The sequence below is a fragment of the Leptinotarsa decemlineata genome, unplaced genomic scaffold (genome assembly GCF_025532065.1).
Source record: "Leptinotarsa decemlineata unplaced genomic scaffold, Ldec_3_MD MMD2_P_RNA_scaffold_4, whole genome shotgun sequence".
NCBI classification, from domain to species: Eukaryota; Metazoa; Arthropoda; class Insecta; order Coleoptera; family Chrysomelidae; genus Leptinotarsa; species Leptinotarsa decemlineata.
Genome location: NW_027412531.1, coordinates 5,199,320 through 5,224,778, shown reverse-complemented (window position 1 = coordinate 5,224,778; position 25,459 = coordinate 5,199,320). Strand labels below are relative to the sequence as shown.

At 36.0% G+C, this 25,459-nt stretch overlaps 1 protein-coding gene and 1 pseudogene across 1 annotated transcript in view; both read right to left on the bottom strand.

Annotated features, from left to right (window-relative positions):
* The window catches only part of LOC111508175 (uncharacterized), a 50,086-nt gene that overhangs the window by 6,765 nt on the left and 17,862 nt on the right, over window positions 1-25,459 (bottom strand). The gene's annotated exons all lie outside the window — the stretch shown is intronic.
* On the bottom strand, window positions 469-11,770 carry LOC141487513 (uncharacterized; annotated as a pseudogene).

Here is a 25,459-nt window from a genome sequence, read left to right as displayed (position 1 = left end):
GGTTATAGTCATCCACATCGTTATCTGCAGTGGAGAGATAAGAATTTCCTGCAAATGCATCGATTTCAACGCTACCATCAATAATATCAATTTTCACTAGTCTCGTTTTATTATGCGGATATAAATATGAAATTACCTGTCAGCCGGCTAACCCACAGCCTGGGTTTATGTTTTTTTTCATTATTCTTAGAATTTTCAAAATTGCTGATAGCAATTTTTTTACAGCTGGCTACTAGTTCTTAAGGGAATCTAGAATTAAATTTATTGAGATACCTCCCATGTCGTGTCTTGAGGCGTTGGTTGAGTACAATATGAAGAATAAATGGGTTTTTGAAGGGACTATTTTTTACATTATTTGTATCTCAGTAGTCACTTTGATTTCAGTTTCTACCCAAGCGTTAATAAAGGTGCCAGAATTAACGCAATATTTGAATTTACCGCCATTTGTACAGTAACAAATTGGCAACCCTAGACAGCTGACAGTTTATGGTTAGTGAAAATGGAGCGTTGTACGATCAAGCAACGTGTCTTTATTGTTGAACATCATCTTAAAATAATGAAAGTTTGACGGCCGCAGTTCGAAAATTTCCTACAAAATAAGGTGGAATAGTATTTTCAGTTCATTAAATGTGAGGAGATCAACTGAAAAATCCGGGAGAACTGGATCAGTTGTGCACAGTAAACACACTGGTCGCCAAACAACAAGCCGTTCAAATGCCACTAACAAAGCAAATTGTGACACGGTTGATAAAAGTCCAGGAACATCAATTCGGTATCGTGTAGTCTCGTTCACATGTACTTTTTGTTTGTGAAATTTTACAGATGGGTCCAAAAATTACGATCAAGGTGTCATTGGATTAGTATTTTTACCTAGAAAGTTTAAGGAAAGGTCCGAAAAGGCGCTGAAAAAAATTACAAAAGTTATAAACAATTGAGTGAAAAAAAAATGGGGCTTTAGTTTTTTTGAACATCTCGAAAAATTTTCAAAATTTTGTAAATTTGAAAAAAAATCTAAAAAGATAAAAAAATTTGCGTAAAAAAAGTCTCGACTCTTGAAACTCTTTTACAGAGCCCTAAAAATAGAGCCAAAAACGGGTAGTCTTGCTTCCCCGCGAATTCCGTCAGTCTGACATAAAAACAAAAAAAAATTTAAACATATCAAATCCAAATATTAAGGAATGAAAAAGTTCATGTAATGTTGGGATACACTAATAAACAATAATCCGCAGTCAAAAAATTTTTCCCTCAATTTCAACATTATTTATGCATTTGTTAATCAATAACTTTTTTGAATTGAAATTTAATATAAAAACCCCTATAATTATTGAACAAAAACTTTGGCATTTTTTTCCTTTGGTGAAGTTATTCTTGACAGACTAAGAAATAGATTACCGTTGCCAAAATAAAAAAAAAATACTTTTCACTTTTTTTCAATAATTGAGAATTATGAATTGAAAATACATAATTTTTTTTAAATTTTCATTGATTCAATGTCACATGGTTGAAAACTACTTAATATTTTTTCACTGCTATTGTTAATAAATGTATTATAAACAAATACATTGTTTATAAGCAATTCGAATTTTTTATGCATTATGTTAATTAAAAAAAATCATGATTTTCAAAAAAAATTCTTTGTTGCTGAAAAATGCGTTTGTTAATCAACAATCGTTTTTTGTGGCTGAATATTATAATTGAGGAACAGTTTTTTTTTTCAAATTTTTTCTATTTTTCATAAAACTTTCAATATTGTGATACCTTGATACTTGTCTTCCTCATCCGCTCCTCCGGTTTTATAATTATCATAACTTTTGTTGATATGACAAATATGCTTCGAATCTTTTTTGTTAATTATGAATTTATTAATAATTTAAGCCGTTTACTGAAGTTGTAGCCCTATTATTTATTTAATCATTGATTGGTATTTATAAAAAAAAAGATTGTTTTCATGTTTTCAGGGAATTTACAAAATCAAAACCATACTGAAAGTTATTTCGATTAGTACACTCAATTATGCAGGCACAATCAACCAGTTTAAGCAAATCGTCAGGCGCCAACTTTAGTAAAAGGCTTAAATTGTTAATTAATTCATAATAAACAAAAAGACTCGAAGCATATTCGTCATATCTGCAATAGTTTAAAAGTTATTATAATTATAAAAGTGGAGGAGCGGATAAAAAAAAAGTATCAAGGTATCACAATATTAAGAGTTTTATAAAAAATGGAAAAAAATAAAAAAACACATAGCTACGTTTATTACAGAATGGAATATAGAAGAAAAATGGAAAACTGTATTTGTTTATAACATTTTTTTCAATAAACAAATAAAAAAAAAATTTTTTTTCGAAACCTTGAAGAACAATACAATTTATGATTAAAAAAACGGTTCCTCACTTTTAATATTCATTCACAAAAAACGATTATTAATCAACAAACCATTTATTTTCTAAAAATCATTATTTTTGTCAATTAACACAATGCAAAAAAATTTCGAATTGCTCATGAACAATGTATTTGTTTATGATGAATTTATCCACAATAGCAGAGGAAAAAATATCAAGTAGTTTCTAATCATGAGACATTGAAACAATAAAAATGAAAAAAAATATATTTTTTTTCAATTTTTAATTTTCAATTGTTAATAAAAAAGTAGAAAATAACAATTTTTTCATTTTGGCAAAGGTAATCTATTTTTTAGCCTATTAAGAATAACTTTACCGAAAGAAAAAAATGGCAGAGTTTTCCTCTAATAATGATAGGGGTTTATATATTAACTTCCAATTCGAAAAAAGTTTCAATTAACAAATGCATAATAAATTGGGATGAAAATGTTTTGACTGCGGATAATTGTTTATTGATGTATCCCAACAATAAATGGATTTTTTCATTCCTTAATATTCGCATTTAATATGTTTTAATTTTTTTTTTGTCAGAGTGACAGAATGCGCGCGGAAGCCAGACTACTCGTTTTTGGCTCTATTTTCAGGGCTCTGTAAAACTGATGAATAATTGAGATACAGTTTCGGGAGTCGGGACCTTTTTCATGCAAATTCATTGATCTTTTCCGATCTTTTTTCAAATTTCCAAAATTTTCAAAATTCTGAAAATTTTTCGAAATTTTCAAGGAAACTGAAGCCCCATTTTTTTTCACTGAATTGTTTATAACTTTTGTAATTTTTCTCAGCGCCTTTTCGGACCTCAAACATTCTAGGTAAAAATACAAATCCAATGACAGCTTGGTCGTAATTTTTGGACTCGTCTGTGAAATTTCACAAAAATAAGCAAAAAAAAGTACATGTGAACCAGACTAGTGGAACGAATTATAAATTTCAACGAAGTCCCTACAGTTTAAGATCTGGCTCTCCATATTTATAAAATCCAGTTGATACAACAATTTGAGCCTAATGACTATACCCAGCGAAGACAATAGATGATTGTACATCAACAAGTAGACGCTGATTTTTTGAGCAAACTTATAATGAGCGATAAAACACATTTCCATCTTGATGGCTTCGTTAATCGACAAAATTGACGCATTTGGGGTTTCGAGAACCCACATGTGATCATAGAAAAACAAATGCATCCACAACGTGTCAGTGTTTGGTGTAGATTTTCGGATGGAGACACCATTAGATCATACATTTCTCAGAATGAGGCTAGTCAAGCAGTGACTTTCACTTGTGCTGATAACACAGTACTTTTTGCTGAAATTAGATGATGTTTATGCGGCCAACATGTGGTTTCAACAAGATAGCACCACATACAGCCTGTGAAACAATTCAAATACTGTGAAACATTTCCAAGTCGTGTACTCTACTGTTTCGCTAATTAGAATTGACATCTAGACCATGTGATTTAACTCCTTCAGATTCCTTTTTGCATGCTTCACCTGTATGTATGTATGTATGTATATATGTTTGTATGTATGTTTGTTTGTTTGCTTGTAACTCTCAAGCTGGGGATCTGTATTTGACAGAATTATCGACATTATTGCTTGACCTATTCGCGGGCAGATGGCGCTGTACGGAACCTCCTTGATATGATTCGAACTCACTTTATATGTATTTCTTCTTCTGGAATTTTTTTTTTCGTTAACACGCGCGCCTGTTGCCTTATTTGTAACCCACCTTCGCGCGCCTGCTGCTTGGGCTTGGTAGCTGATTTTCAGGCTCCCTTTTCGGAATCGGAAAATATCAATGGTCATTTTCCTGATTGATCCCAAAGTTTAGATGAAATAAATATAGTTTGAAGATATTGAAAAACACGCTTTTATAGCACACAAAACTAAAAAATTGAAAATAAATATAGTTCAAGAAACTAAAAACACGCTTTCAAAGAACATCGAACTGAAAAGTTATTTTTTTTTAATAAGCTTAAAACAACAACGAACGAAAACAACTAGTATTATTGTGAAAAAAGTGTACGCGCTTTGTGCCACATTTTTTGTATATCCAGCGCCTATCGCTTTTTTACAATAATACTGGTATTTTATGTTCGTTATTGTTTTAAACTTATTTAATAAATAATTATTTTTACTTTTTAGTTCGATGTTCTTTAAAAGCCTGTTTTTTTAGTTTTTTAAACTATATTTATTATGGAATTATTTGAAGTCAAAGGTGAAAGTCAACAAGCCCACGTCCACCCGTCTATAACAAAGGAAATTCAACGCTGCATCAACAAAATTGAAGCACATTTAAGGAAAATGGTGCAAAGTCGTGAAGGCCATTTGCCCGATGTATTATTTTATGAATAACCCCATCTTGTTTACTTCATATTTCAATAAAAAATGGCAATAAAAGTACAAAAAAACATGTTTTTTTTTGTTCGAATCAAATCTTGCGTTAATTCTGGAACACCCTTTACGATTAGCGTCATGCTCATGTTTCTTGCGAACTACCGAGACAAGAATTTTTCGATATGACATTTCAATTGAACTGTTTACCACTAAATAAGTGAAATTGTAAAACAGATGGGATGAATGAAAAATAGCAAAAATAAAATGAGAAAAATATAAAGATTTCAAAGTAATCTATTTCACGATGTTTTGCGACGTTTTTCGACTAGGTAGGTAGGTCTAAAATGAGTGGGTCTATTCGACCCTCCACTGCAACCCATAAGGGTTTATTGTGGCTCACACCTATTCACACTCGGCCAAATGAACCCAGCTTCTTAACGAAGCTGATTAGTTTATATGGTGAGTGGTCTTTCAGGTCACATGGTGAGAGTACGGATCTGCCAAACTCAAAGAATCTGATTTGGTCCCCAGCGGGGCAGGCACAAAGTATATGCTCTGCAGTTTCATCATTTTCCAGACAGAGGCGACACACACTGTCTTCCGACAGTCCAAGTCTCTGCATGTGATGATACACCGTGACGTGTAAGAAGGCCAGTTAGAGCTCGTAGTTCATTCCTACTGTAGTCCAACAAGAGTTTGGAATCAAGCTTCGAAGGGTGAATAAACACCTTGGAGTGAACCAATATTGGAAAATTCTGCTAGAAGTCCATAACTCTTATTGCCATCCAGGTGTTCAGTGTTCGCCCAAAGCGATGCCAATGACAGGGTCTGATCCAATGAAGCCGATTGCAGCACCCTCCTTTGCAAGAGAGTCAGCAGCTTCATTGCCTTCCAGGCCATTATGGCCAGGAATTCAGACCAGAGACAATCTGTTAAGTTTTCCTATCAAGAAGAGTCTTTTTTGGCAGTTTGCTACCAATTTAGACGTTGCTTGGTAGGAGCCAAGAGCTTCCAACGCCGCTTGACTGTCCGAGAATATTTTTATTGTCTTGTGAGTGAGGTTGGATTTATCCAATCTCTCCGCACACAACTCTATAGCGTAAATTTCCGCTTGAAATACAGTCGCATGAGTTCCTAAGCAGGTAGATAACTCTGTTCTGGGTCTGCGACTGAAAACACCTGCACCAGAACTAGAAGGTGTTTTTGATCCATCTGTGAACCAACAACTATTTGCTCTTAATATTTCCTTCTCCCGGAGGATCCAGTCCTCTCTACTTGGGAATAGTACTTCATAAGGCAGTTCGTAGTTGCCAGTTGGAGGCATAAAGTTAAAGATCATTTCCAGAATGACTTCCAATGTCAACCAACAGTCTGTTGCACTCTGCATTGAATTGATTTGTGCAATTGGCAATATGCACAAGTCTGTATGCAGTCCATCTAGCCTCTCTTTCCGGAAAAATGTGGAGAGGAGGTAGATCTAGAAGGATCTCCATGGCCGCTGACGGTGTGGTACTGATGGCACCACTGATAACCAGACAAGCCTGTCTCTGTAAGCCAGAGAGCTTCGTTTGGGCCGTTCTCTGTAAAGCTTTCGGCCACCAAGCAATTACACCATAAGTGATCATTGGTCTGAGGATCATCACATAAATCCAATGGATTTGTTTGGGACCTAAACCCCAAGTTTTAGCACATGTTTTAGTTTTATACATGTCCATTGAGACAGTCTGGCTTTGTGTAAAACTTTTTCCAAGTGAGCGTTCCAGGTGACTCTTTTATCAAGGACAATGCCAAGATATTTCACCTGCGTTCCAAATGGAATGACCACACCATTGAGGAAAAGTGGCGTTAGATCGTCCAATTTCCTTCTCTTGGTGGAGGGGATCAACACAGTTTTGCTGGGGTTGACATACATCTGCTCCCTCACGCACCAACGGTGAACAACGTCCAACGAGCTTTGGAAGATATCACAAGCTACCCTTCCCAACGTGGACCTTGCCAGGATAACAAGGTCATCTGCATAAGCTTGCATATTAACTTTTTTCTGTCGAGGGAATCAAGCAGACTATCCACCAGGAGCAACAACAGAAGGAGAGATAGTACCCCACTTTGAGGGCAGCCTCTGGTAACCCTGAACCTGATAGCCTCGACTTGAGGAGTCGTAGTTGCAGTTCTGTTTACTAGCATGGCATAGATCCAGCCAGTTATGGTCGATTCTATACCCTTCCTAGCCAGAGACAATCCTCTAGATTTCGGTTGTACATTGTCAAATGCTCCTTCAATATCAAGAAATACAACAACCGCAATCTCTTTGTTGTTAAGAGATTGGGAGATTTTCTCAACGAGGTTGTTTAATGCTGAATCTGTCGATTGGCCGGTTTGATAAGCATACTGGTGGTCATTCAGTGGGGATGCATATAATGCTACCCTCCTGATATGTCCGTCCAGTATCCTCTCAAGTCCTTTCAGCAGGAAGGATGTAAGGCTAACAAACGAAACGTCGTGAAGTAACTTGGTTTGAAATCTTCATCTTCAGTACTTTTGGTATTTTCAATCATTTATCTTGACTGTTTGAATATACTGAATTCTGGTTTCATTTTTTCTTGTTTGTATATACGTGATGTTTCACTTATTGTTCAATCCATTATCAATTCACTTTTATTTCAGGTCACAAAAATTCGTTTTCTTTACAAATTAGCCTTCTTACAGTTTTACTCATGTTTTATTACTTCAATTTTGGTATTTTCAATAACTTCAACATTTGTTTTAATTTTATTTCATTTGCTCTTGAAGCTGTCAACACTATTTTAGAAATGGAAGTCCGAACTTGTAACATTCATATATACCTACATTTATTTGTCATAGTTACCTGAAGACAACAGGAAACAGAATGAATACATTAACTGTCAAAGTGATTCACTACGTGAAACAAAACCATTGCAATGATACTGGTTTGCTTATAGACTGATCGATTCAGTTAGGGGTATAATATTATACTTATCAAGCAGAAAAAAGAACAATTTGTGAAGCAAGAGTTTGAATTGGCCGCGTGTCTGTTGACCAATGAAATTGATCGTGTATTGGTTTTCAATATTCAATCACAGAACTAGTATATAGTGATCCAATTTGACAGACGTTATTTTGTTGTTATTGTTGTCAATTCGGTGTGAATACAACTGTTATAATCAGATTTTTTTTTCTGATTTCAAAATTGCATATAGAACAAGTAATACGTTGAGAAAGTTAGTTAAAAATAATAAAGACAAACAATCCTAGTTCGAGAAAGCAGGAGTATATAAATTAAAGTGTGGATCGTGTCCTATGGTATATATAGGTCAAACTGGCAGGACATTTAGGAATCGAATCCAGGAACATCATAAGAGCTATGTAAATAAGAAAACAAATTCAACATATTCAAATCATCTTCTAGAAGAAAATCATATCTTCAACGAGGAGTTTGAAATTTTGTACATAGAAAATAAAGGTTTGAAACTAAATCATTTGGAAGAAATGGAAATTAATAAACTTAAAAATTCAAACATTCTAATGAATGACCAACTAGATTTGAATAGATCACCATTATTGAACTTGTTTTCTTAAAAACCGAGAATTATTATTGATGTAGATGTGAAGTAATATACTTTAGGTAATCATAATTGAACCGGTACCTCAGGTAGAGGTTGAGGTAATTTTTTGGAGGTAGTCTCAATTATGGTTACCTGTAGTATATAAATATTAATGTAAGTATAACTTCATGTATAAATCACTTGAAAAAGCTAATGTCTTAGCAAAACATGTGATATATTTTCAAATAAAGTTTGTGGAGATCAAATCGTGAGGTGTAGTTTTTGAAATCATAATTTGATTTGTTTGTTACAATTTTCTAATTAAAGAACGTTGGTTTTATTTTATAAAAAGAAGGTCTCGGCAGGTGTCTATTTTCTTGCATATTCCGTGCTATCAGTTTACATTCCAAAAAATATTTTCTCAGGTCATTTTTGGATTGAATTTCAACCAACAAAATGGTAAAAATATGTTTCATACTCAGTTGTAGAAACAGATCATCCATACCAGGCAAAAATGTTTTCAGTGTTCCAAAAAACAAAACTCTAAGAGATCTATGGTTCACTCTGTCGGATATAAATCCGAAAAGATATTCATATTACTGCTGCGAGGATCACTTCGACGTAAGTATTTCTTTCACTCAATATATATTTTAGAAAATGAAAATTTCTTTTATAGTCTCACATGTGGGACTCAAATGTATTTATTTTTTTAGTTAGCAGAAGATACTCAAAATTGGATGCAATCTACAATTATTAAAGGAACAATACTCAAACTTAAGGAAAATGTAGTGAACTATCAGGAATTCTTTCTTCATCTATGAAAATTTCTGCATCTCTCGAAAAACCTTCCACAACATGAGAGAATGTCCACAGGGAGGGGTCTTATCACCCCTTCTTTGGAACATAGTTCTGGTAACCCTGATTATTCACCTCAACAATAATGGATTCTACACAATTGCATATGCAAATGGCATAGTTATCATGCAGACCGGCATATTTGTGAACACACTGTGCGATAGAGCGCAGGATGGGCTCAAATTAATAGACACATGGTGTGAGGAACACTCACTGTTGATCAATTTCAAGAAGACTGAGATGGTCTTTTTGACCAGGAAAAAACTTTATAGGGCTTAATACCTTCCGAAATTTTCAAAAGGAAACTAAACTTCTCTGAAGAGGTGAAATACATTGGTACTATCCTCGACAGGAAGTTCACATGGAACTCTCACCTACAGAGTAGAGGAAAAAGACCATATGTGGCTTATGAGCAATGTCGGAGGACAGTGGGACGCGCATGGGGTCTTTCACCCTGTGTGGTCACCTGGATTTACACTTCAATAATAAGACCTATGTTAACGTACCGAGCTATTTCATGGGGACCGAAAGTTCTGCAAGCAACGGCCATCCCAAAATTATATGAAATACAGCGACTGGATTGTTCAAACATCACAGGAGTCATAAGAACAACACCAACCGCAGCAATGGAATTAATTACTGGTCTGACCCCCCTGGACCTGAACGTTAAGGAGTTTGCGTTATTGGTCATGTTACGATTTCGCATGACTGGTGAAAACCTCGAAGTAGGAATGGGTCAGCTGAGGCTGAGCCTATTGCGAGAAGCACTTACTGCGCAACCTCTGCTGCAAGCAACCAGTGACGCAATTATACCCAGGTTTGTGTTAAATAAACCCTACAAAATACAAATGAAACAGAACACAGAGTCAGATGCTACAAATGCAATACGCATATATACAGACGGCTCAAAAACTGAAGAAGGCTCAGGATGTGGAGTGTATTCCAGATCACTAAGCCTGAGGATTGAGTGGGGAATGAGGAAAATACCAGCGTGGTTCAAACAGAACTGGCTGGTATCTCAATCGCCACAAAAGAAATAACCAGGAAAGGAATTTCTGGCAAAAACATAACAATCTGCACTGATAGCAGACAAGCCCTATCAGCCTTGAACATACAACGTGTTACCTCAGGAATAGCACTGGAGTGTCATCAAGATTTAGCCAAAGCCTCGGTAGATAATAACATTATCCTGAGGTGGATTAAAGGGCACGAAAGGAGTAAAGGTAATAACATTGCGATTCTTCAGCCAAGGAAGCGGCTGGACTAAGAATTTTAGGACCTACTGGCACCTACGGCCTGATGATTTCGACCAGCAAAAGATTTACAAACACAAGACGAGATAGACTGTCCGTAATCATTCAATCCATAGTGGTCAGGAGTATTGATTCTGCTATTGTTTTGCTCACGAAGAGTATTCAACCCCAAGAATTCGGAAAAATCCCCTTGTTGTCCTAACGAGTATCTAGAGTATTTCAAAGAGTCCAGAAAATCGGTTGGAGGGAAAGATGACACATTCTCACGAAACTGCAGCTGCATGAACAGGTGTTTGAGTTTGGTGAATAGGTAGAAAACATTCTTGTTCTCGTTCATCTTTAAAACCTCGTTCTTGAAATTCTTAGTCATGAACAACACTTGTATAATGCTATTCATGTAGCAAGTGTTTCCCGAATTATCTAATCCAATTATGTTCGCAAAAATATCTATATTCATGTCCCCAACCAGAATGTTGTAGTTATGATTTTTCTCTTGTCCGCTAAGCACTATACTAAGCTCTTCTATGAAAATGTCAATAGAGGTTGATGGGGATCTATAGAATGCATTTATGATGATTTCTTCATTATCCAGTATAGCTTTGAGGAATATCATGTTAGTACCACTAACTTCTTTCGAGTCATGATACTGGTAAATTTCCGATTTAATAAAAACTACAACTCCATCATTCTGGTTGAGCTTTCCTGAATTGTAGAGTGTTTTATAACCGTTTAAATTGTATGTGGTGATATCTGGTATCAACCAAGTTTCACTAGAGACGTATTTATTTCTTCAAGCAATATGACGAACTCATCAATTTTTTTTAATAAACTTCGAATATTATTATGCATTATTTTGAAATCATCAAGTTCATTATTGACTTTCAGGATTTCATTAGCTTCTGAAGTATTTTGAAGTTCAAATGTGTCCAATTTATTTAAAGTAAAGTCCCGTATATACGGGTCCATAATTAATTCTATGAGATTTTATCTCAATTTAATATGTTTAATTTGACTAAAATATACTAATGGACTTCTAGTGATATTATCATTACAGCCGCGTGTGTTTCTTTTTGTGATTAGTAGGGGGTTTTCCTTTTTTCTTTGTCACTTATTGACCTTGTCCTCACTTTCTCGGTGATTTGGTTGGTCGTTTGCTTCTGTAATTGTTTCCTGTTGGTTTCAAGGTTTCCGCTGTTTTTGGGGGTCCCAATGTTTTGTTTAATCTTTTCTTCCAGTACTTTGGCGGTTTCTTCCTCAAATACTTCACGGAGGAGGGTTTGGGTAGGTGTTGATGGGACACTATTTATTTTAGTGGCTTCTCGTTGATTTTCCTCGATTATTTCAGCTTCAAGTAGTTGACTCATCGTGTATTCCGCACCATCAACTACTAATTTATTTCTTTTGATGAAAGATTTTTTGTTTGGGTTTTGTCTCTGGATCTGTAGCAAATCTGTAGCCAATCAGGAGCCATTTTCATAATGATGGACTCGGAAATATTATTCGGAGTTGAAAGAGTAATCAACTCGCATTTATCAAGATTCAGTTCAAATCCAAGATAATTTGAATAATCAATGATTTTTTTCTAAATCCATTGAAACAATGTTTCAATGGAACACCTCTCTCAGAGAGAATCAGAGGTTAACCAAAACTCAAATAGGAAGCTGATTTATAACACTATTAGTTAACGTTGTTACTTTTTCCAGAAGTTGAATAATTTTTTTGAGAAAGCTCATGTTCATTAATAAAAATTGACCTGTCAGGATTTTTCAATTGCATTCATAATTACGTAGAAAATGAATTTATCCATTATTTAAGGACCTCACTGTATAAAATTCTCGTGTCAAAGTGTTTGTGGTCGCACTACTTGAAAACAATATAAAATTTTAGTGTAGGTACATCTGGTAGATGAAAATACCGCTAGGTGATTAGAGCCTCCTATCGAGATAAGAAATGACAAACTTTTTTTTTATTCGTTTTTTCATTTGGCATCAAATTTGAAAACCTTATAAGAATAATTTATACGGCAGATCAACGTTTGCCGGGTTAGTTGTGAATACATATCAATCATAATAATATTTATTTCAGCTTTATCTGTTGATGACTAATCATAATTTTACTGAGACCAAGGATGTGTGTTTTGGCAGCAGCCGAATGTGCACTGTGCAGCCTCTGGGCCACCCACAAAGTGCGGAATTATGTGTCTACTGGTAATGTCAAAAGGTCTGTCATCTGCCGTGTAAAACGACCATCTCCGATTACTGAGTAAATAATTTACCGATTAGTTAGCGCCGGCTTAGGAAAACAACAAAATTCGACAATGAACCATTAAATTGTGTTCACAGTCAGCTGAAAAAGTGCCACCCTAAAATTAGAATGTATCCGTCACATCGCAACGGCATTGAATCTTTTCGATATTTGCAGGTCTTTACCAAACCTATGATATAGTATGTTCTGGAATTAAATAATCAGCATCACTACAGAAAATTATTCAAAATAAACACATTTCGATGAGATACAAGTTTCAATCGTATATTTGATTGATTTCATTACAGTTAAAATGAAAGCTGTTTTCAAAAAGTTGTGTCTTAAGGAGACGAATTAATGCCATACGAATGGTTTCCTTCAACAGGGTGGATCTCAAAAATATAAGGCTGTTTGGGTTTACACCAGGTGGTTTATTCAACACATGTTATGATAATTTTTTTCGAAGTGTCCTTGAAAATAATGTATTCTGATAAAAATTGAAAGGAGTATATTTTTCAAGATTTTTTGAAAGATTAGATTTTTGGAAAAAATGTTTCTGGCTTCCTACTTCTCTTTCTCTGTACAAAAAATGTGTTATAGTTTTAACCGAATTGCTTTTTTCGGAGAAGTATAAAGCCAGAAAGTGTATTTTCATTTGCCGATTATAATATTTTACTAAGTTTACATACAGGGGAAAAGAAAACTGGGGATCACTGTTTTCTTTTTTTTAAATAGATATCGAGATTTTTAGTATAAGGTACACCAATAATCCTTATCCAAATAATTACCTAAAATACATTGTGCATTTAGTATAGATCGATATGGCCCTTTACAGCATGTTATTAAAATGAATATTTTCGAAGATATTACAGATTTAAAATACAGGAACAGAGCGGTTGTGGTGGTACCGTACGGGGAGGAGGGGGCGGCGCATCCCTGTAAATAGCGCGTCAAAGGCTGTGCTTTGCCTTATAGCACTTCATGATTAGCAGCGATGGCACGCGCTTATATGTATATTCAGTATCTACATTGCACCCCTGCGGAGTCAAAGGGTGGCTCACTAGTCGAAGATAAACGAGGCACCACACGCCGATCAGTTTCAAAGCCAAGTTTTGACATCGACCACTGACAAGATTTGTCCTCTGTCTCTCACTGCAAGGCAACTGGTTGTGAAGAGCCCAAACAAAACGCATTTATGAATCAACACCAGACAGTGCTTTCTGGTGTCCTTACTTGAAATTACGACTTCAACTTCAATCTTGAAATGTCGACAAACGAAATGGGTCACATGTGACCCGTTGTATATCCTCTCGAGGAGTTGTCCTCCTATGTCATCGTCCATCCTGTTCTTTCCAGGAAGGTGGGCATGTTACTGGGAGACATCTCCTTTATATTGGCAGGTGTAGGCCAAGACTCGCCGAACACACACTCTCTTATTGATGATAACTTCGGGCACTCGCATAGGATATGCCTGTCAGTCTCATCTTCCCGTTCACACATCCTACATAAAGGTGTCCACTAGCCCCATATTATGTAGGTGTTTCCTTAGCTGACAGTGGCCAGTCAGAAATCCTACTGTAAGGCGTAGATTTTTTCTGGTCATCGCCAGATATTTCTTCGGCGCCAGCTTCCCAGGGTCGCCCAAGGTGATCCTGGCAAGATTACATCCTTTGATTCCATTCCATCTCGTTAAAGATTGAACGTGAGTGTAACATTTGACTAGTTTCGCAATTGTCGAAGTCATCAGGCCGTAGGTGCCACTGGGTCCTAAAATTCTTAGTCCAGCCGCTTCCTTGGCTAAAGAGTCGGCAATGCGATTACCTTTACTCCTGTCGTGCCCTTTAACCCACCTCAGGATAATGTTATTATCTACCGAGGCTTTGGCTAATTCTTGGTGACAATCTAGTAACAGCCCTGAGGGTATACGTTGTCTGTTCAAGGCTAATAGGGCTTGTCTGCTGTCAGTGTAGATTGTTATGTTTTTGCCAGAAATTCTTTTCTTGGTTATTTCTTTTGTGGCGATTGAGATACCAGCCAGTTCTTTTTGGACCACGCTGGTATTTATTCCCATTCCCCACTTAATCTTTAGGCTTAGTGATCTGGAGTACACTCCACATCCTGAGCCTTCTTTGGTTTTTGAGCCATATTCATCTTAAAATGGTTCTTAATATTTTTGAAATATTGTGAACTAGATATTTTGTTAAAATTTCAGAATAAATTTCTGATTTGGATTTGTTTTCACTGACTTTCGCTTTCCTCAGGTCGAGTGAGCTGAAGTCGGAAACTGAGGGGTTCATCATGGCTTGCCAGAATGGTGTCTTCAACACCTTAGTCTACCGCAGTCGCGTGATGGGTGTAGAGGTTCCTGACACAAGATGCAGGGCCGCGAGGCGCCCGAGATCCAAATGCATGTCCAGTACATGCGGTCTCGGCCTATATCCATCGACATATCGTGGTCACAGATTAAATACAGATGCGAAAGCTAATCCTCCCGCCAGAACCTAGTTTTTATACGCATGTGCAGTTACAGGTGGTTTTAACTTCAACTTCACTTTTCACTTTCCACTCAACGTTCCTTTGTTATTGTTTACAACTTTTATTTCAGTAACTATTGGAATAGAATGAAATTTGTAAATAGGTGAAATATGAATTGAAGGGGTTATATTTTTAGGAGTGATTAATTTTTGGGAAAGAAAGTTTTTGGCTTTCTACTTCTCCATCTTGATACAAAAAACAAGGATGAGGGAATCTTCCAAGGAAAGGAAGAAAGTAATCAATTTTAAAATAAGTAACTCTATACATGAATGTGTAGATCATGCAAATAAGTAACTTTCAGACACGAACTGAAAAAAAATCCTTCTGAAACAGCTACTTTCATATAAACATTGAATTACACGAAAAAAAAATTCTTTCGAAACAAATACTTCTATATGAACACTGAATTATACAGAAGATACTTTTCTCTACTCAGGTTGTATTTCAAACATTCGTTGTGGAATAAAAATGAGTTCTACTTCAAATGAATGGTGATAAATTGCACTTACATGGAACACTGTCACCCTCACTGGTATACACCGATGTTTCGCCTTAAGACACTTGCCACAAGGCTCTTCAGTACCAAATTGGATAACATTATAGAAAATACACACAGTTCATTCATGAATTACGATTTTTAATGTCACGGAATAAGCTTGATCTGCTTATGTCATCGATGACATCGTAATGTCATTCATTCACCTATTTGATTCAATCCTAGCCAAGAGGAATCTTATTTGAATTGAAGGGGTTATATTTTTAGGAGTGATTAATTTTTGGGAAATAAAGTTTTTGGCTTTCTACTAATCCATCTTGATACAAAAAACAAGGATGAGGGAATCTTCCAAGGAAAGGAAGGAAGTAATCTATACATGGATGTTCATGTAGATGATGTGAATGATATCTGATTTTTATTCCACAACGAATGTTTGAAATACAACCTTCCTTCCTCTTCTTGGAAGATTCCCTCATCCTTGTTTTTTGTATCAAGATAGTGTAGTTGAAAACCAAAAACTTTCTTTTCCCAAAAAAAAAAACAAAAAAAAAGGTGAAATATCTTTTATGCAGGAAAATGTTTCGCAAAGGAGGAACAGTTTGTGTTGTTCGTGGTTGTTTTACAAAAACTGGGGAAAATACAAGGTTGTTCAGAATTCAAGAGAATTCTACAAGGTAGGTAAATGTTAATAATTTTCATTTGTCAGCATTATCTCAACTCAGTTTTTTGAACATTGTATTTATAATCATTTGGAAATGTCCGATGCAAATAAATTGATATTTTGTTGATGTTTTTTTTTCAGAACTGCTTGTTGGCTACGGTTATGGATTTATTAGGTATTCATGCCTTGCATAGAAACTATAGGGTATGTGAGAAACATTTTGCCAAATAAGTCATTTCTCAATCTGGAACTTGTAAACATCTATTCCAAAATGCAGTTCCATCCATATTTCCTCACAGTGCCACTAAGCACTTCTTGGCAGTTATCAATGATGGTAATTGCGAAGGACCTCCTAAGAAAATTGCTGTCTTGGTTGGTGAGTACCATTTTGCATGTTCTTAGTACATATTTTTTTGACGGATACGGATACCTACATTGTGTCCCAAGTTTACATATTGATTGTAATATCTTCTGCATTTCTAAATGATAATTTGTTATTTTTGGACATTACTAGTAAAATCGTAGTAACATCGTCATGCACGCAGAAACCATAACTTCTCCAGCTGTTACAGATATGTCAGGTATGTTTTTATGTAATATGAGAAAAGAAACCAATTTCAATTATTATTCTATGTAGGGTTATTTTGATTTTCTTAAAACTCATGTATTTCTTTACACGCATGATGTATGTACCAGTTTAAAAATAATTTAGAGTAAATCAGGAGTTTTATCAAATTATATATCACTGTATGAATGAATTACATTACAGTTTTTTTCCAGTCCCAGGAATAGAGTTTTTCACCTTCTTCAAGTTTTAACGTTTCTTTAACGACTGGTACTCAAACACAAGCATTTTTGAGCTGTGGAACTCCACGAAAGACGAAGTTGCGTGAGAAACTAAGAGCTATGACAAGGAAAAAATGCATGAAAACATCCAGTCATGAGAGAGATCCGACTCTAGAGGACTTCAATGAGATTTATGACAAGTTTCTGAGTAAACCTTCATCAGAAATTGTCAAAACACAAGCCAAATTGAGGAAATTAAAGTCGTCAGCAAGAAGGTATTCCACCGAATACAAACAATTTGCATTAACACTTCATTTTTTGGAGCTTCGAGCATATCATTTCATGAGTAAATTGTTCTGTCTTCCAAAAAAATGTTGTTTGGAGCTATTACCTCAAAAGCTCACTTTTAAACCAGGTTTTCAAAATGAAGCAGTTTTCAAATCTCTGGAGATCAAATCACGAACCATGTTAAATCAGGACAGGCCATACTGGTCGTACATGATATTGGAAAGGGCAGAAAAGAAATGTTACTTGTTCAAAATGCTTATGTTATTATGGTGAGAGGACCATATAATAATTGGAAGCAGCAAAAAGCATATTTTTTGTGAATACACAGTTTTCTGCTGTAGAACTACATTGTGTGATTGATGAGTGTATATCAAAATTGTTTACAGCTGGTTTTATTCAGTTATTTAATATTCTTGGTGTCACACCTAGTAATTGTAAGTTTCAAGTTGGTGACAGGAATATTATATATTTATTTGATACATGTCACTTGATCAAAGCCACGAGAAATAATTTAATGCAAAACTTTTTTTTGTTTTGATGAAAAGAAAACATCATGGTCCATTATAGACATGTTTTTTCAGCAAGTTGAAAAACAAACCTATAGATGTGCACCTAAACTCACATCTTTCGTTTAACGTAATCTGTGATCGGCGTCATTTCAAAGGCTTTTGAGATGGCAGGAGGAATACTTATAGGTCTAATATTAGAGAACTTTAAGATATTGTTACATTTTGCCAATGGCTTAACTCTAGCATGTTTTCATTTGGAGGGAAATTTACTAGTCTCAATGGCAGAGTTGAAGATATATGTTATGTATTTCAATAAATGGGGCAAAACTAAATCCCACATACGGATTGTGATTCCATCAGAGCCCATAGCATTACTACTGATTTTATTGAAGTGATTATTCACTTCATACGAGTTTGCATTGTGAAAAATAAACTCTGGTTCGTATTTAGGATTGTAATATGTTTCGCATACAACTATTTGACTGGCAGTTTTTTCAAATATTGGTATATTAATGAAATGTTCATTCATATCATTCAAATTTTTCAAGAACGGCGGAATAGTCGGAGTTTCATTATCTCGAAGTACTTCAAGAAATCTGAGAGTATTCCATGTAGCCTTAGAATTCTTCTGTCGAAGTAAATCATTGAGATAAACAGTTTTTTCACGGCGGACACCATTAGATACATTATTGTACGTTATCCAGGATTTGGGCGGCTTAGTAGCTCTAATTGTGCGATTAGGAGTATGAGTATTGAAAATTTGTATTAAGTTGTCATTTGAGAAGGAAAGGATATCATCAAAATCATCTAAAAGATAAATACTGCACCAGTTGACTAGAAATAAATCTTCTTCAAAGGTGTTTTCTTCAAGATTTCTGAGATTAATTAACTAAAAAACTTTTCATATTTTGTTTTGGGTATATCAACCTCAAGAATGATAGCAAAATAATCGGAAACACTATAAATATCAATAACATCTGAGGACAAAATGTGCTGTAAGTTATTCACAACAAAAACGTCTATTAGAGTTAGGCTGACTTCGGTTACCCTGATTGGAGATTGTACCAATTGTACCAAACTGTATGAGTTGATAAATGCGTGTTATTTAACAAACTAGAGTAAAATTTCATATTTTGGACATTACTTAAAGAAATCATACACATATGAAAAATCTCATACATTTCCTTTAATTTTGTGATATTCAAATCAAATTATCTCCATATATGGTAGAAATATGGTAAACTAGATAATTTGTTATAATATTAGAATACATATCTGATTTGGATTTGCTTTCTAATAGCGACGGAAATTCTATTTATAATATTTTGAGAAACTGGAGTAGAATTTCATATTTCAGACATTACTTGAAGAAATCAGACACAAAATTTAAAAATCACGTATACTGCCATTAATTTCGTGATGTTCAAGTCAAATTTATTCCAGATATTGTAGAAACATTGTAAAGTAGATATAATATTAGACTATTAGAACAAAGTTTTGATTTGGATTGGCTTTCACTAATAGTGAAGAAATTTCATCATATTTTGAGAAACTATATTGTTATTTCGTATTTTGGACATAACTTGAAAGGATCATACAAATAATTGAAATACTTCGAAAATTGCCTTCAATTCCGTTATATTCGAATCAGATTCGTTCCAGATATTGTAGAAAAGTCAAAAACTAGATATTTCGTTGAAATTTTAGAATCGATTCATGAGTTTGATCTGATTTCAATTAACTAATGTGTGATTTTCATTTCTCACATAACTCACACAAATCGTCCACATAGTGACAAACTTAAGAAAGTTTATTTGAGGGCTTTCCCTCAAAACGTAAAGTTTGAGATGTCACGATGACAGTTCTGTAACGAATTAAAGAATTAACTGCCCTAAACACATTTATTTTCAACAATATTTCACTATCACAACTAATTTACATAGAACACTTATTATACAACTAACGCTCAATTTATCTTCACAGTTCGATTTATTAAAACGCACGATTCACTTTCTAGATACAGACTGACTGCCGCTCGGGACGGAGAGCGGCCTTTTTATATCGTCAACGAACGCCCCAGATCTCTCTAGGGGTTTCGGCACTGGCCTAGACTATTCGCGGTGGCTTGTCGAGTGCATTCCTTTCGCGGTGACTCATTGTTTATTCGCTGGGTGAGCTATCGGTCAGGGCCGGCTTCAAATTCGTTACAGTACGTTCAGGGGGGATATTTGAATCCGAAAGGAACACATCTCTGTGAAAAGTTCATTTGGCGCTCTGTTGCTTTCTTCCTCCCTTTGAAAGTTTCCCACAATTTGATACATGTAATAAAATGGTTACTGATCCCTGTCTGTAAGCACATGAAAGATATCTGAGTCTTTATCAACGCAGCAGAATCCAATAAAATGTTATTCAGAATGTTTGCGTATATTTGTGAGTTTATGTGCGCTTAGCCGATTTGGGTGCGCTTTTCACTAATGTCTCGTAGTGAGCTTCACCTAACGTTTAGTGTAATTTATTTCACGGTTTATGAATCTTTCAATATCGCGTTTCCTTGACTATTGGAATAGAAAGATATAACCATCATTTAGAATACTTTAAGCAGAAACCTCGTATAATAAAGGTAGAAGAAAATGATGAGATTTCATTTTTTGACATTCATGTCATTGGATTGAGGAAAAATAATCACAGATGTTCAAGAAAATCATACAGCACAGAAAAATGTTTCAACGTCAACTCAGCTCATTCTTTGCACCAAAAACAATGTCGAGAAAAAAATTTTATACTCAGTCAAAGAAAATTCCACCAAAAAAATGTAATGGAATTGAAACGCATACTACTACGCAATGATTTCTTGAATATACTTATTAACGGTATGACTGTATTATGGGTATTTTATCCTCATAAGGATATGTAACGGACCAAACTTGATTATTTGAATTGAAAACGAAGTGATCATCTTCAAGAGGAAGATTAAACTGGAAAAACTTGCAAGGCTATCCATATTTATACTATACAGGTATACTACCATACAGGTGTACCACACATACAGGTATACCACACATTTGGTTTCTTAAATTAATTTAACAATACATCTAATCTAATATTCGAATATTATAGCTATATATGAAACCATTTTCAAGCTATATAAAAATTAATTTCACAGTATTGCATATCTACTTGTTCTAAATTTATTTTTACAATGCGTCCTTATGTAATAGTTAGTAAATCCAATAATATCATTTCAACAAGCTATATAGTATGCTATTTGGTATTGGTCCGTCATCGTTATTCATAATATTATTATGTTTACTTATTTTCACATTCTCATAGGCAACTAGTTGCCTGTTGTTGTTAACTTGTCTAACTAATCCTAATGAACTGAAGTCTATGGAATGGTTTTGTTTCAAAATATGATGGGCTACTGCTGATTTTTCAGGTCTTCCATATTTCAAGTGTGCTATGTGTTCCTTATATCTTACTTTGATAGATCTTTTTGTCTGTCCATAATGTTTTGCATCGCAGTCCTTACAATTTCGTAAATTCCAGACTTTTTCGAATTCTCGACTTTGTCGTTTGGACTTCCCAAAAGGCTCTGTAGTATACGATTTATTTTAAAAAGCACTTTCATACCTAGTTCCTTGAAAATCTTTTCAAAGTTCTTCGTGTGTTGTTGGTATGGAACTGAGATATATTTATTTTGGTTTTTGTTCCTTCTGAATGAAAGTCGATATTCCGTTCATTCTTAACCTAAACTTCTTCTTCCTTATTATGTCATCTACTATACCCCTCGAGAAACCGTTAGTGGCTGCTATTTCCTGAATTGTACGTTTTTCTTTCGTGAACCTCTCATGTGTTAGAGGGCGAGTCAAAAGACGACACACTTGCCGTAAGGCTCTTCAGTACCTATCTGGATAACATTTTTTTGCATCAAGATGGAGTGGTAGAAAGCCAAAAACTTTCTTTCCCACCAAACTTATATTTTTCAAATAGAATATCCAGACATTTTCACTCCATTGCATTTTTTGGGCAGAATGCTTCTTGTAAATATTTGGGTTTATATCGGGTGGATCAGATGTTATAATGAAATTCATGTCAAAAAATGGGTTCATTCAAAACTAAATATCTTCTACTCGATCAAATGAAATGAGGAAACTTCTCAACCAAATATCCTTGAGGATAGTTTATCTTCATTTCGTCTTCATGGGTTTACTGAACGGCGCTCGGCGCGAAAAAGACTCGGTATCACTTTTTTTCAGTTTTTTTCAAATAAAACACCCTACCTGATATGTACTGACTTGTCCAATTGCTTCACTGAGGCTCATTCTTATGGATCAATAAAATATTATTTTCACCGTAGTGTGCGCTGGTCAGGCCCTATCACCCAAAGCCCCGATACATTCGGGAGGGCGCGCCAGCATTATCAACCAGTAACCACTCCCCACACCGTGGGGTAAGTGATCATTCGGTCCAAGAATCATGTGCCCTGAGCAAGCGCAATGAGCCAAGAATGACAGACTTTTGCATCTGTGCGGCTAAGATTCCTGCCTAAGTGCGGCAAGCCGGTATGATTTTAAGATAGAGTAGAGAGGACATCATTTCACCAAGGACTCCAATAATCAGAACAACCATCTTGACAGAGTTATCTGGATAGAGTCTGCGGAGTTTGAAAAGAAAATCTTGATATTTCATCCGTTTTTCCTCCTCTTTTCTGACGATATTTGTCCCGCCAGGAGCTGAAAACTCCACGACAAATATCGTTTTGCTCTGGTGGTCGAGAAGAACTACATCAGGCTTATTAGCTCGTTTGAACCTGAGGGTGGGGAACGAATAGTTTCAATTAATTTGGCACTTCTCGTTTCCCACAACGGATTCAATATCCCCCAGATCGTAGGGCAACACCGGTGTCTCGTTAATACCGTAAGAGTGCCGTAGATGGTAGTATAGCACTCTCAGGGCCGTATTATGTCGATGGATATAGGCCGAGATCGCATATGCTGGATATGCTGATAGCAAGTGCATTAGGGTCTCGGGCGCCTCGCGGCAGGCTCTGTACCTTGTGTCAGGAACCTCTATACCCATCACGCGGCTGCGGTAGACTAAGGTGTTGAAGACACCATCCTGGCAAGCCATGATGAACCCCTCAGTTTCCGACTTCAGCCCACTCGACCTGAGAAAAGCGAAGGTCAGGCGCTTTGATAAGCCAAGGTCTCCAAAGCATTGGCTTATCCTTGTGTTTCCGCAGAAGTTAGGTGATCTCTGCGGCTTCTATCTGAGCTTTTTGCTGAACAGGTTCCAACTCGGTGACAGAGTTGTGGTTACCTCGTTCAGTGTCAAAAACTATACCGAATTCATCAGCTGCTCGGGCAGCTGCCCTGAAGAAAAATGCTCCAATTCCTGCTCTCTCATGGTCACGGACCATGCAGAGAAGGGGATCCGAACTTCTTATGACTTTACAGGCTGTATCCAGCACCATTCTGTCATGTAGACACTCCAAACTCAAAAGTACACAGCCTCCCTGTTGTCGGGGGAAGTACAACCGTGGAACGGACGATTTGGGATGCAAACTCTTATAGAGATGCATCATTTTTCGGGTCTTTACGTCGAGTTGATACAGCTCCTCATGAGTCCACTTCACTACTCCAAACGAGTAGAGTGAGATTGGAACGGCAAGCATATTTGTTGCAGCAACTTTATTCTGCCCCGACAGTTCCGATGACCAGATCTGTCGAAGTTTGTGCTGATACTTGCCGCGGAGAGAGTTTTCCACTGCTGTTACCTCCTGTGAGTGGCGTTGTTCCATCCTGAGGTAAGTATACGTCTCTCCGGCATCCAGATGGTGTAGGATGCTTCCATCTACGAGCTGCACATTATCTCCGTAGTCCTCGCATCGTCCTCTTTTGAGATGATCCATTGCACATTTGTCTATCCCGAATTTCATACCGATAGCATGCGTGTACTCTTCCACCACCCTCAAGAACTGATGGAGATCCTTCTCTCCAGAGGCATAAGGTTTAAGATCATCCGTATAAAACAGATGGGTGACCTTGTGCCTTCGGTTTCTGGGGGTGCCACAGTTATACCCTCGAGTGTTTCTGAGCGCAACGGATAATGGCAATAGTGAGATGCAGAATAGAAGGGGACTGAGGGAATCACCCTGAAAAACACCCCTTCTGAAAGTGACCCACCCTGTTTGGACTCTTGCTTGACCAGATGTTATGGTGAAGCGAGTTCGCCAAAGTGGTATCAGTTGTTCAATTCAATCACACTATGTTGTCGGGTACCGCAAGGCATCTGAGCAAATGCAAGATGAGCTCATGCGAAATTGTATCAAATGCCTTACGGTAATCGATCCAGGCCATAGAGAGGTTACGCTTATATTGTATCGAGTCCTGCGTTACACATCTATCGATGAGCAGATCCTCTTTACATCCAGCGACTCCTCTCTTCGACCCTCTCTGCTTATATTTATCCGTTCGAACACTCGGTCAACTGCGATGAGTATTATTATTATTATTACATACAGGGCCATTCCAGAATAATTTACATAGTGACCTTACAGAAAATGTATGAATTGACTACTTTATTTCCATGGGAAATGTATCTAATTCTTGACGAAAGTATGAAAAAGTTATTAAATAGAAGCAATATCGTTTTATTTTATTCAGTGTTAGACAATACAAGTAACAAAACGAAAACAAACCGTTTCCAAAAGCACAAATTTACAATAGATGTTCGAACAATCTTTCATTTTCAGCTATGCATACATTTAGTCTATCAAAAATTTCCCTTCCAACTTCAATTGAAGTTAATCTTGTAATAGACCGAAAAACTCCTCCAATCCTATTCTTCATGTATTCTGGTGTCATTGGTTTCTCTCGATAGACCCCTCCTTCAACATATTGCTATAGATAGAAATCTAGAGGCATGAGGTTTGGGGATCGTACTGACCAGTGAATGGGTCCATTTATTTCAATCCATTCATTGCTCTTCAAAAATCTCCTTACCCGATTCTGGTTGTGTGGAGGCGCGCCATCATGTTGGTTATGTAACCTATACCTTGTGTCAATCGGTACATCCTCCAACAAATTTGATAAATCCTTAAACATTTATCGACCATCTGTTTTAGTTTACGATTTCTCTCACCCACTGGGGTTCACTGTTGAGTAGTAATGCATATAATGTCTATTTACCATGCCATTGCTTTCAAATATGTCAGAAAACACATATTTCAGAATATTCTGAATATTCAATAAATTCGCTCAATACTTAATTCTAGTACCATAATCCGTTTCATAGAGTTCTTGTTGTAATTCAATACGGTATGGATGAACTTTATTTTTGATCAACATTTTGTTCATGGGAGTATGACTCACATCCAACGCTATTACAATTTCCCTAATACTTACATGAGGATTTATAACTGTTGAAAGCAACATCGCTAATTTATTTTCTTCATTTGTTGCAATTTCACTTACTACTTGCCTTTTCTTATGCTTGACACTTTCTGTTTCCTCAAATCTACCTTCAACTTCCC